We start from the raw sequence: 12,008 nt of genomic DNA, 5'->3' as shown, positions 1-12,008 counted from the left end.
TTTTTTTTTTTTTCTTTCTTGCTTCTTCTCCCCTTTTTTCCTCGTCGCGATCTACTATCAACATTCAGAACGAGCGTATAAACATCAGCAGATAATGTACCACTTGGGGCATTGCGATCTCAATTTTACGATGCAATTACAATTCCAGAATCCACGTGAATAGTAGTATTATACATTGTTGAGAATTGAGAGAGAAAACAAGGTCGAAGTGGAAACCTTCTGGCTATGATCGGACGAAGATTACTCGAGTAGTAAATGGTGCTTGCTACTCAGACTCGGGCGACACTGAAAACGAGTAAATTATGCGAGATATCGGCGACGAGAAGAAGCCGAGGGCGATTTCTCGAGTTAAAAGTGATCGCTCAGCTCGATCTGCAGACACCTACGCAACTTACGCAGAGAGAGAGAGAGAGAGAGAGAGAGAGAGAGAATCGTTTACGAGCGTAACTCTCAACCTTGGCCGACTAACGTTGAAATTCTTTTTTTTTTCTGTTTCTTGTTTTTTCTTTTTCTTTTCACTCGTCCGCTTTCTTCATACTCTTAGGAAGCTCCATTTTGTTAGCAAATTTTTTTTTAACTTTTTTCTATCTCTATTTTTTTTTTTTTTATTTTTTTTTTTTTTGTAAATTTTGAAAGACGTCTTCTACGATCGAAACGTATTAGAAGTCGATTAAAGTATAGATACGATTTGATTCTTTCGAGATATTCGTGAAATTAATTTGTAAAGTTATTTTCGTGTATAGAACGTATGATTTGATTTAGAAAAAAGAAATGTGTATGTATATATAGAATTGAAATATCGCGTAGATAGTATATTATAGCAAGTTAATAATAGCAACGATTTTAATATTTTTTTCTTCTTCTCTTTTATTCAATAAAGAACTCAAGCTTTGTCAACGGTGCATCGTAGCCAATACTATATCGACGTAATCGCTTTCCACATATTTCCTTAATTCAATCACTACTCTAACGTTCGCTCGACGGCTAGTCGACGACTGATTACGCGAATTGGAATTTTCTATCATTAGACTTACTCGTTTATTACTCTTATGCATTTACCTTGCCAAGGAATCTCGACTATGTTTTACCAGTTGTTCCCAATAAACATACATACATATATATATATATATATTATATATATATATATATACCAACTCATCGGTTGGTTCGCCTAACAAATTAACGAATCAGTTAATTTTTCTTTACAACATTTCTTTCTTCTACCTTTTTTTTACTTAACGAAATAACCGAAAGGCCAACATTCTCTGAGATTAATGTCCGGTGTGGAAGAATTTAATGATTTAAAGTTGTAAAGTTGTCACGCGTTTTATCACGCCATCAATGTCGTTTAATTTTAGATATCGATAAGAAGAAAAATATAGTAATAAAAGAAAAAAGAAGAAAAAGAGAGAAAAAGGGAAATAAAAGAAATTATTCACGCGAGACGTTCGTAAAGATCGTGGAAAAAAAATAAAAAACAAAAAAAAGAAAAAGAAAAAAAAAAGAAGAAAGAGAGAGAGAAAAAAATGAAAATGAAAATGAAACGAGTACTCTTAGCCTTTCGATCATCATCTATGTTAAAACGTTAGGTGGTTGGTTGTTTACGAGCGCCGTTCTCTTTTAATGTCTCGGGCCAATAGTTGTCGAGTAGTTAACATAATGACATATAATAACGCTCTCATTATCAAAGAACAATTCGCGCGCTTCTTTGAGTGCAAAGCAAATCTTATAATTTCACAATAACGCCGTTAAGGTGGATTTGCCAGTGTAGCGAAGAGAGGGTTTGCCTTCGGGATCTCTAGTGTTTTTCCAATTAAGGAGAGACAGAGAGGTATATTCATGGAAGGTAAGATATAAGGATACGACGTTATGGTGTAACTCGTAACTCACGTTGACTCACCTACTGGATAGATCATTTCTCACGAATTACTCGACTAGGCTAGTTCTTTTTTATAATATAATATAATATAATATAATATAATATAATATAATATAATATAATATAATATAATGTAATATAATCTGACGTGATATAATATCAAAGAAGAATCTCGAATAATGATTTTTTTTATTTTTTTATTTTTATTTTTTTTTTATTTTTTTAACCTTTCATTTTTTCCTTTCTTCGTCTTCTTCTTTTTCTTCTTCTTCTTCGCTATCATAGCTCTTTGACTAATGGTTCGAGATATTTCTTAATATCGTGGCAAGGATTATTAATGACGAAATAACAGATAAGTAATTATCGTAGAAACGTGTTATTTAACCTTACGAGATTACATTTGATTTTTATGTTAAAACTTTAGAGCTCTTGTTGTTGTTGTTGTTGTTGTTTCTTTTTCTTTCTTTCTTTCTTTTTTTTTTTTTATTCTTCTTTTAAATTCATATTGCGTAAAGCTTTGTTCCTAACGTTTCGTGATATTTAATGAGACATTATCGTTAATTAATATCTATCGTTTAACATCAAAGGAGATATGCGTTTGTGAATCCTCCTCCGGTCTGTTTCACAATCAGGAAATACCAAACGTTCCACGTTTCGATCGTATCTATCGGATATGCCAACGTATTATAGAAAGTAGGAATGCAGAAGTTCGATGTTGCGAAACAATCGTAATTTTTCAATAAAAAGATCTCTGACGAATTTAAAAAAGAAGAAGAAGAAGAAAAAAAAAAGAAAAAAAATTAAGAAAAGGGAAAGAGAAGAAACAAATATACACGCAAACATAAACACATCTATGCTCGCACGTAAAGAATAAATCTAAATATAGTATAATAAAGATTATCTTTAGGAATCTTCCTTTCGACATATCCATATTATAATCGATTTGCATTCTCGATTATCTTTGTTGCACTGTCAGCACTCGGTTGTTTGGTAAGAAGAATTTTTATACCACGTCGAAGAATATTAACAAGTAAGCTGTTTCTCTTCAGTCTTATCGCTGATTCTGTCGACTACCGTAAGACGAGACTAAAGTCGACTCGACTGCGCTAAAAGATGACTTTTCTTACATACATTATGTATTTATAGATCTATCTATCTATTTATCTATCTATCTATCTATCTATCTATCGTATAGTTATAACAGTACGATGAAACAAAAGTTACCTTTAGAAATCCTTACTCTTTATATTTCCTTTCTTTCTTTTTTTTTTTTTTTTTTTTGCAAAATTTCTCATCAAACCTTCAACAGATTCGCGATCAATAATAATAAAATTTAATACAATTCGTAAACAATTAAAAATGTTTCGATCTAAGTAGTCTTCGTGATTGCACAAAATTTTCTCTCGAAATTCATAATAATAATAATAATAATAATAATAATAATAATAATAATAATAATAATAATAATAATAATAATAATAATAATTGAAAAACATGGACGTTGGAATAATTTCAAATTAATTTCTTTTCTTCTTTTACTTTTATTTCACTTGTTGTTTTTACTTCAATTGTTTTGATTCGATTTGATTTGATTTGATTTGATTTGATTTGATTTGATTCTATTTTACTACATGAAAATAATCTTAAAGAAACCTTGAAAGTGTAGATAAAATAAATAATGTAAAAGGAAGGTGTAAAAAAAGGTGTGGTCTTAGTCGTGGGGTAGGGAAGAAGAAAGGGAGGGGAGGTTTATGGCGAGGGGAGAGAGACAAAGGGGGAAATTTGAAAGATCTTAGGGATAGATTTGCAACCGGTTGGCCGCGATCACTTAAATCGCTTCCGGTCGCGAGTTCGCCCACGCGATTTTATGCGGCTGAAAGCGTAAAGGGCCGCGTGTCTATTGGAACCGAGTGTGACAGTAATCGTACATATATTTATATATATTTATATATTATACAGATGTATATATATATATATATACATATATACACAATACATACACATGTATATGTATTATACATACGATCGGAGAGCATTGTACGATTTCATTCATGCGCGACCCACTTAAATTTCATTCAATGATCGACACTCTGACTTTAGTATCGATAATACCGGTTTGCTTTTCTCGATCGAATCGATTAATCGATATTATCGATTATTCCATCTTCCACCGTTCAATTTCACTCTTATAAATAAAAAAAAGAAAAATATATATGTGTGTATGTATGTATGTATGTATGTATGTATGTATGTATGTATGTATGTATAGGTAGGTTATATATTCGTTAGAAAAAAAATTGTTAACAAAATGTTGCAAATCCGATCGATTAAAAAATATATATTTTCTCTTATCGTTCTCATGATTATAAATTGTCTTATGATTATAAACGTATTAACGATATATAATATTATGAGATTAAAAATCTCTTCTGAGATTATTATTTTGGAAATTTTCAAATATGGCACTGGTTAGAGAGTATATTTTTAATGGTAAATCCTATAATGTCTTCGTAGCTATAAATTATAATTACAAGGTTTTAACGAGCTCACAAAGAGACATATTACTCTATGGTGCATATAACGTATAACATCGATCGATCGTACCGTTGAAATGCAGATTAGGAGAATGATTTTCTGCTTGAATTCTAATGCCCATAATCGTGCCCATAGTGTTACCCGGTTCTATTTCTACGTAGAATTTTTCTATTCCTTACCTTTCGATTGACTAGTTTTTCTCGAAATCGTACATACCTAAACCTGTATGCGGTTATTTATTCTACCGTAACGTTTATAATTACTCGTTTGATTTGTTACTTTTCAGAGATTAAGATTTACGATCTCTTTCTCCTTCTTACAAGATTTATGATTTATGATTTGTTTAAAAAGAAAAAAGAAAAAGAAGAAAAATCATTAGGTATACGTATATCCGTTATAAAGTCGAAATATGTATCGAGAGTTTCTATCTAATCGAAATAAAATATTGAAGAAGAATTTTCAAAGGGTAGAAGAAAAATCGTGATCGACAATCGTGACGTCGATCAAGTGTCGTATTTGTGCGATTTGATATGCGATCGTTTGAGTGGCAGAATAAATCGTCGATGCGCCCACGTGGCGCCATGTTCTGCTAGATAACAATTATTCAAATCGGGCCTTACGCACGGCTTGCAGGTGCCCGTAAACTTGGCGGAACGACTTTTCTTTTACTTCACTATAACTCTCTTCCAATCGTTACAGGGACTTATACTGGGTGAGGCAATTCGACTTTATCGTATCGAATGTTTCCACTTTCTTGAAGTGTCCGTTAAAATCGTTTCCAACGAGTTATCCGTGGGTTCGACGAGTACGCGTAATTTTATCGATTTACTTAATGTAACCTGGTTCTTATATTAAAAAAAAAAAAAAAAAAAAAGAAAAAAAAAAAGAAAAAAGAAAAAGAAAAGAAAGTATTGATATCTCAAAGATTTCCATTTCGGGTCTTCGAAATATAAAAAACAGAAAGAAAAAAGAAGTATTCCAATATTCTATCTGTTTTGGAATATTCGATGGATGAAAATTAAATCGCGTATCACCCGTTATAAGTTTATTATATTAATTCTTCTCGCTTAGATATTTTTTATTTCGTTTGAACGTGTCTTCTTTATCATTCGATCGAACTCGATTAAAGTCGAGTTTAACAGGAAGTTGTGAGTTCCCTCTTAAAAAAAAAAAAAAAAAAAAAAAAAAAAGAAGTAAAGAAAAAAAAAACAAAAAGAAAGAAAAATCTAAAAATAGTAAAGGAAAATAAGGAAAAAAGGAACAAAGGGGAACACCTCTATTTTTTTCCGCTCGTTTAATTTTTTTTTTTTTTTTTTTTTTATACACACACACACATATATATTTTTTGTATATGTAAAAGAAAATCGAGGAAAAGAGTAAGAGAGAGAGAGAGAGAGAAAGAGGGAAAGGGAGGGAGAGAGAAAGAGAGAAAGAAATTGAAAGAGAATGCAGTGTTACGACGTGACCGGTTCGTGACACGAAGGAATCGTGTTGTTCCTGGCCACCTACACCAAATAAAGGGGAATGAGTCAGAGCTTTTATTTCGAGAGTCGAAGCACTCCTGAAATAGACGACGTCCTACGGCGAGGAAAGACGGTGTATCTATTTAAAGGATCGCACCAGTAGCTTTTTCTGTTTTCTACTGACATGTGCTTACGCGTTACAATACATATATACACACGTGCACATGCAAACATATATGTGTATGTTTGTATGTGTGTATAAAGAAAATCTTTGCCAATTTCAAAATAAAAATTATATAAAAAGAATGAAAGAAATCGTAACGTCAATAACATACTTTTAGGTTATTAGTTAAAAAGAAGGAGAGAAAAAATAGAGGAAAAGTGATATTTTGTTGGAAACGATTAAAATTAATTATCGATCGAAATTGTATAACCGAATGACGTAAAGAAATAGTTGGTAATTATTATTATTAATTTGAAATGATATTCTCCGAGTACGGGGCAATCTAATCGAATGGCCTAAAGCGTTGTATGGCGCCTACACACACTTCAACAACTTCCGTTCTCATCTCTTTTCGTCTCAAGGCGAGTCTAGCAACGTGTTAAAAGCGATAAATATCGAATTCCTAAACATTTCTGATTCGACGAGGTTAGTAGTCAGCTACCAATCTAGACACGTTTCTTAACTCTAACCTAGTACCTTCTTAAAACTCGTTCTCCTCACTCACGCGTATAGAACACACTGAATCTAACAGAAACGTTAAAACCATGATCTTACGAGCTTCCAACTTCCGCTATCTTCGGTTAGAAGCAGTCATGTTTATCGTGAATTTTATGAAGGGAAACATCGATCGAAAATTCAAATAATCAATGAGGTACATAGAACACATCGGTTTGCTTGTTTCTAGTTACCTAGAAAAGAATCTAGTACTTTTATATATATATATATATATATCTTAATTGTTATAATTCGATCTGTACGTATGGATTTACACGACTCCATCTTCTTCCAATCTCTAATATGAAATTATGAAATCATTTTTTTGTATGTCCAATAGTGTCTCCTTATTTCTATTTTTCTTCTTTTTTTTTTTTTTCTACGAATGAAACAATTCAAGGCTAAGAAGAAAAAAAGAAAGAGAAAAAAGTTACAAGGTATCGCGATAAGAGGAAAAACGAGGGGAAAGAAAGAAACGTACGTTTTTATACGAACGAACTCCATTTTCCTCAAACGGAATGGAATGAAACGTAGTGCCATTCGTGGCGATCAAACTGCAATACTAATGCCACTGACTTTATATGGTAATCTTCGTCGTTAAAGATATATGTGTATATATATATATATATATAGATAAGTAGATAGATAGGTAGGTATTATAAAAATAAAAATCCAAAAGGGATATATTTCGTTCGAAATGAAAAATGAAAAATCTCGAGTAAGTTGTTTACCCAGTTAGGAACGTTCTTAAAGGGATTTATAAGAGTTAGAAGTTAATACTCGAGTGGAAAAAAAATGGCGTACTGGACCAGCCAGTGGCATTTCAAACGATAACACGTGCATGATCGAGCAACCGGTAATATGAGACAGTTTCGACATCGACTTTGAGAATGATCTCTCTCTCTCTCTCTCTCTCTCTCTCTCTCTCTCTCTCTCTCTCTCTCTCTCTCTTCATTTTCATTTATTTTATTTTATTCTTTATATTTTTCCATTCATTCTTTCTTTCTTTCTTTCTTTCTTTCTTTCTTTCTTTCAATTTATTTCTTCATCGTCGGACTCGTCGAAATTACACAATATGAATTATCATTCGTCGTTATATTCCTCGATAAAAATTAAAATATTTTTTCTAGTTAAATACTTCGCAAAGAAATCTCCACGAACAAAAATGATTTCTAATGTATTTCTACGATTACAACGGAGAGGATGGAGTTTCGATTTTAGAAAGAAAAAGAGTACAGAAAAGAAAGAAAAAAGAAAAAAGAAAAATTTAACTTGCTAATTTACAATGCACACAGAAAGCATTGGGCTACCGTGAAGACTCCATGGAATCGGAGTTCGAAACTGGATAGTTAGGTACATGCCAATGTTTTGCAAGTCTAATTTCGAAGCGCAACGACCTTGCAACATTCGCGTTTTAGTCATTAACCTCCCTTCTTCTTCTTCTTCTTCTTCTTCTTCTTCTTCTCTCTTTTTTTATTTCTTTTCTTTCTCTCTCTCTCTCTCTCTCTCTCTCTCTCTCTCTCTTTTTCTCTTTCTCTTTCTCTCTGTCTTTCTTTTACATCGAATTTATTTAACACTCGAAAAGGGATTCACCGATCGAAAGGTCGATCGATCGAAAATCAAGCACGCCTTTTTAGCGCCCACGATCTTAATGCAATTACATAACGAGCTACGATAATGTCTGTAACTTCTGTCGTTTGGTTCAGGGCCAAATTTATGTTTCTGCAGTTATATTCGTATCGTGGGCGAACGAATATTTTAATTGAAAATCTTAGTAAATGAAACGGTAACGAATTGTTTTAAAACGATTCGTTTATCGATAGAAGAAAAGAAGGGAAGAGAGGAAGAGAGGGAAAAGAGGAAAGAAAAAAATACACGAAATTTCACGATTGAAAAGTTTCTAATAAACAATTCGAACAATTGCGATTGGCTAGCGATGTAAATTTATAATTTTTTTTTTTGTTTTCAGATCATGCAACGTGAAATTGCATTTATTATTGAGATCGACGATTGATTGCGATTGCATTGAAACGCGAAATTGCGTTTATAACGAGAACAATGATTAATCACGATTAAATTCCAATGTGAAATTGCATTTATTATTGAGATCAATGATTAAGTTCTGTCTAGATTGGAACGCGAAATTGTATTTGTATCGAGAACAATGATTAATCGCGATTAGATTCCAACGTGAAATTGCATTTGTTATTGGGATCAACGATTAGTTCTGAGTAAATTGCGTTTGTTTCGATCGATCGTCAGTGATAAAAATTTTCAAACGTGAAAATCTGCACTTTCTCGTTTACCTTTTACAATTAATTGCATTACTCGACGACAATGCATCTAACTATTTACTAGTAATTCGACTCGACTAGAAATTCGATCATACATAGCAGCCAAGCATAATCTTGCTTTGCCGTTGCGTAAATAGGCAAGAAAACACACTATACATACATACATATATATATATGTGTGTGTGTGTACACACATACAAACATACACATATATATATATATACCGCTTCGAATAGTTAGTTAAAATATCGTTCAAGTGTAGCCTACTCTCTTTCAGTAAACTCGATTCTTTCGATAAACTATCCAAGGACTTCCGGGAACGTCTAGAAAGAGTCGTTAATTCGTGACAACGAAGATAGACAGTCGAGACTCTACATACGATCGTTTTGAAACTGCGTTTAGATCTCCGCTTCTCTCTGTTCCTTATATATATACATATATATATATATATATATATATATATATATATATATATCTTCTACTTCTTCTTCTACTTCTTCTACTTCTCCTTATCCCATTACTTTTTCTCTCTGTCGACATTACGTAATGCGTCGTGTTAATGTCATCGTCTAGGCACCATCATAAGCTACTTGTTGTTGTGTCTCACAGACATTTTGTCCTACTTGTTAATCGAGCTACTCATGAAATTGCAATTAACTTATATCTCTCTCTCTCTCTCTCTCTCTTATCAGACATCTCTCTCCCTCTCTTAATATCAATTTTTATACGCGAATTTTATTATACGCGTATAAATTTATTTATACGCGATATTTACGATCAAAAATGTAAGAAAATAATAAAAAGGATTCATAAAAGAACAATGATAGTTGACGCTTCAAATTTTTTCTTTGTATTATTGTTAACGATACGAATCATCTGCATACGCACAAACACGCTTTCTCTCTGTCTTTCTTTCTCTCTCTCTCTTTCTCTCTCTCTCTCTCTCTCTCTCTCTCTCTCTCTCTCTCTCTCTCTCTCTCTCTCTCTCTCTCTCTCTCTCTCTCTCTCTCTCTCTCTCTCTCTCTCTCTCTGTTTCTCGTCTCATAACAAAAAAGAAATAAAGAATAATAAAACGTATCACGTTGGACGAGCCACGTATACAGATAGCATATCACATCGCATAACGTAATATAACAAGTAGACGTTTAACGCGACATCAAAATGATCTCTAATACTTACCTTATATATCACTCGAGTAATTGTAAATATCATCGATGGTCCGTCGATCGATGATTTTAACGAATTTCGAATCTGATGTAGTTGTTCAGTAAAATCGATAAAGAAATTACTGAGATATCTCGATCGGTCGTTGTTGGACTTCGAAAATTCCTCTGCCCACTTAAATTGGATTGTAACGCGTTAATGGAGTTTGAAAAAGGGAGAAAGACAGAGACAGAGAGAGAGAGAAAGAGAGAGAGAGAGAGAAGTTGTTACTTTACTTCTGACCCACATTCCAGAGGCACTTTTGTCGAGCTAGAAGAATCGCACGTGCGGATCCAAGTGGAATGCTCGGAAGAACAAAGGCAGCTGGCACGAACTCGGCGTTTATAACTCGATCGACTGCGAATCATGTTGATTAATCGAGTCAGCATAGTGAAAGAGACGAAGTTAAAAAGATTTACGAACGGGAATGCGTCTCCATCTTTTTTCTTTTTTTTTTTTTTTTTTTTTTTGTTCGATCGAATTATCGCATTGACAAAACTTCGTTTGCTTTTTTATTTAATTATTTATTCATTTATTGTTCTCCTTTTATTTTATTTTCTTTCACAAAAATCCTTTCGAGATCGATTGTTGAAAGAAACATATGATGATTACGACGACGACGATGATGATAACAATAGTAATAATGAAGAGTTTTGTAAACAAATTATTTTTTACGCTCGTTGCAAAGTTTTGTTTTTTTTTTTTTCTTTTTCTTTTTGTTTTCTCTATTTCATTTCTTTATTTTATTTATTTTTTTTTTTTTTTTTGTTTTTCATTCCAATCAATTTGTTAAACACATTCGAACGCGCGATTGTTGTGAATAGAAAAATAACAAAGACGCGATATGTCATTCTAATATCTTTGTTGTAATAAATGGCGATTGTGATAGCAATGTAATTACAACGTGGTATCCCAAAGAAGACAAAAGATGCGAAAAAGATGTGCGATGTATATGTGTATAGTATAGTATAGTATATACGTATACACGTTTTTATCATTCAGCTTTCAATACTGCTTTTGTCCGATACTTGTAACGAGCGAAACACAAAGCGTAATGCGGAAGGGAATGTACGATGGCCGATTTGAACGAATCTATCGTGACCTTGTCAAGAGAATAATGATTATGCAACTCGTGTAAATACATAAAACATGATTCGAGAAGTTGCCAAGAGAGTTGGTCGTTGTTTATATTTTTAGAATTTAATGACGACGTTAACTCTTGATTATTATTATTAAATTATTATCATTATTATCATCATCATCATCGTCGTCGTCTTCATCATCATCATCATCACCATCATCATCATCATTATTATTATTATTATTATTATTATTATATTTAGAAACTTGAACCAATCGATTTACACAATTTAATTCTATACGAATAAAATTTGAAGATGATTTTTTATATATGTATAGATATATATAATTCGTGCACTTGGAAATATCTAAAGCGTGTAAATGATTCATAAAAAAAAAAAAAGAAAGAAAAGAAAGAAAGAAAAGAAAAGAAAAAAATCTTTTTGTTATACTCTTTATAATATCTGTAAATATAATCTGTAAATGAAACTAGACGCATACGCATATATTTCTAGTGCTATCGATCGATAGTGTAAACATCGTCGAGTAAGATGCCGACGTCCCGTTGAAGTCTCATTTCAAGACGAGTTTACTTTTAGTAACCCGTCCTAGAAATTTAAAAGAGAAAATGAAATACGAGATGCCTCTCCTCTCGTGTCAGTCATTCCACCTTCGTCGTAATCATCAGTTTGACTCGTCGTGGGTGGTTCTTCTTCGACGTTTCTGATTAAAGATTTAAAACTTTACTCTATTAATAATAATATATTTCCAACGTCTCTCGCATAGTTTTCGCATAGTAATAACAATATCCAAAATGTATATCGTAATTTCGTGAA

General features: G+C 32.5%; 1 protein-coding gene and 1 long non-coding RNA gene across 2 annotated transcripts in view; one reads left to right on the top strand and one right to left on the bottom strand.

Moving 5' to 3' along the window:
* LOC122633416 overlaps nt 1–10,518 on the bottom strand; it is a 16,653-nt gene extending 6,135 nt beyond the window's left edge. The window contains exons 1-2 of the long non-coding RNA XR_006328109.1: nt 10,324–10,518; nt 10,069–10,227 (exon numbers count right to left, since the gene is read on the bottom strand). This is a non-coding gene — a long non-coding RNA (uncharacterized LOC122633416). The remainder of the gene's footprint in view (nt 1–10,068; nt 10,228–10,323) is intronic.
* The window catches only part of LOC122633412 (NAD(+) hydrolase sarm1), an 84,298-nt gene that overhangs the window by 8,119 nt on the left and 64,171 nt on the right, over nt 1–12,008 (top strand). The gene's annotated exons all lie outside the window — the stretch shown is intronic.

This window comes from Vespula pensylvanica, chromosome 12 (genome assembly GCF_014466175.1).
Source record: "Vespula pensylvanica isolate Volc-1 chromosome 12, ASM1446617v1, whole genome shotgun sequence".
In the NCBI taxonomy this organism is placed as follows: domain Eukaryota; kingdom Metazoa; phylum Arthropoda; class Insecta; order Hymenoptera; family Vespidae; genus Vespula; species Vespula pensylvanica.
Note: the sequence above shows the minus strand (reverse complement) of the source record. Positions and strands in the feature narration are given on the sequence as shown.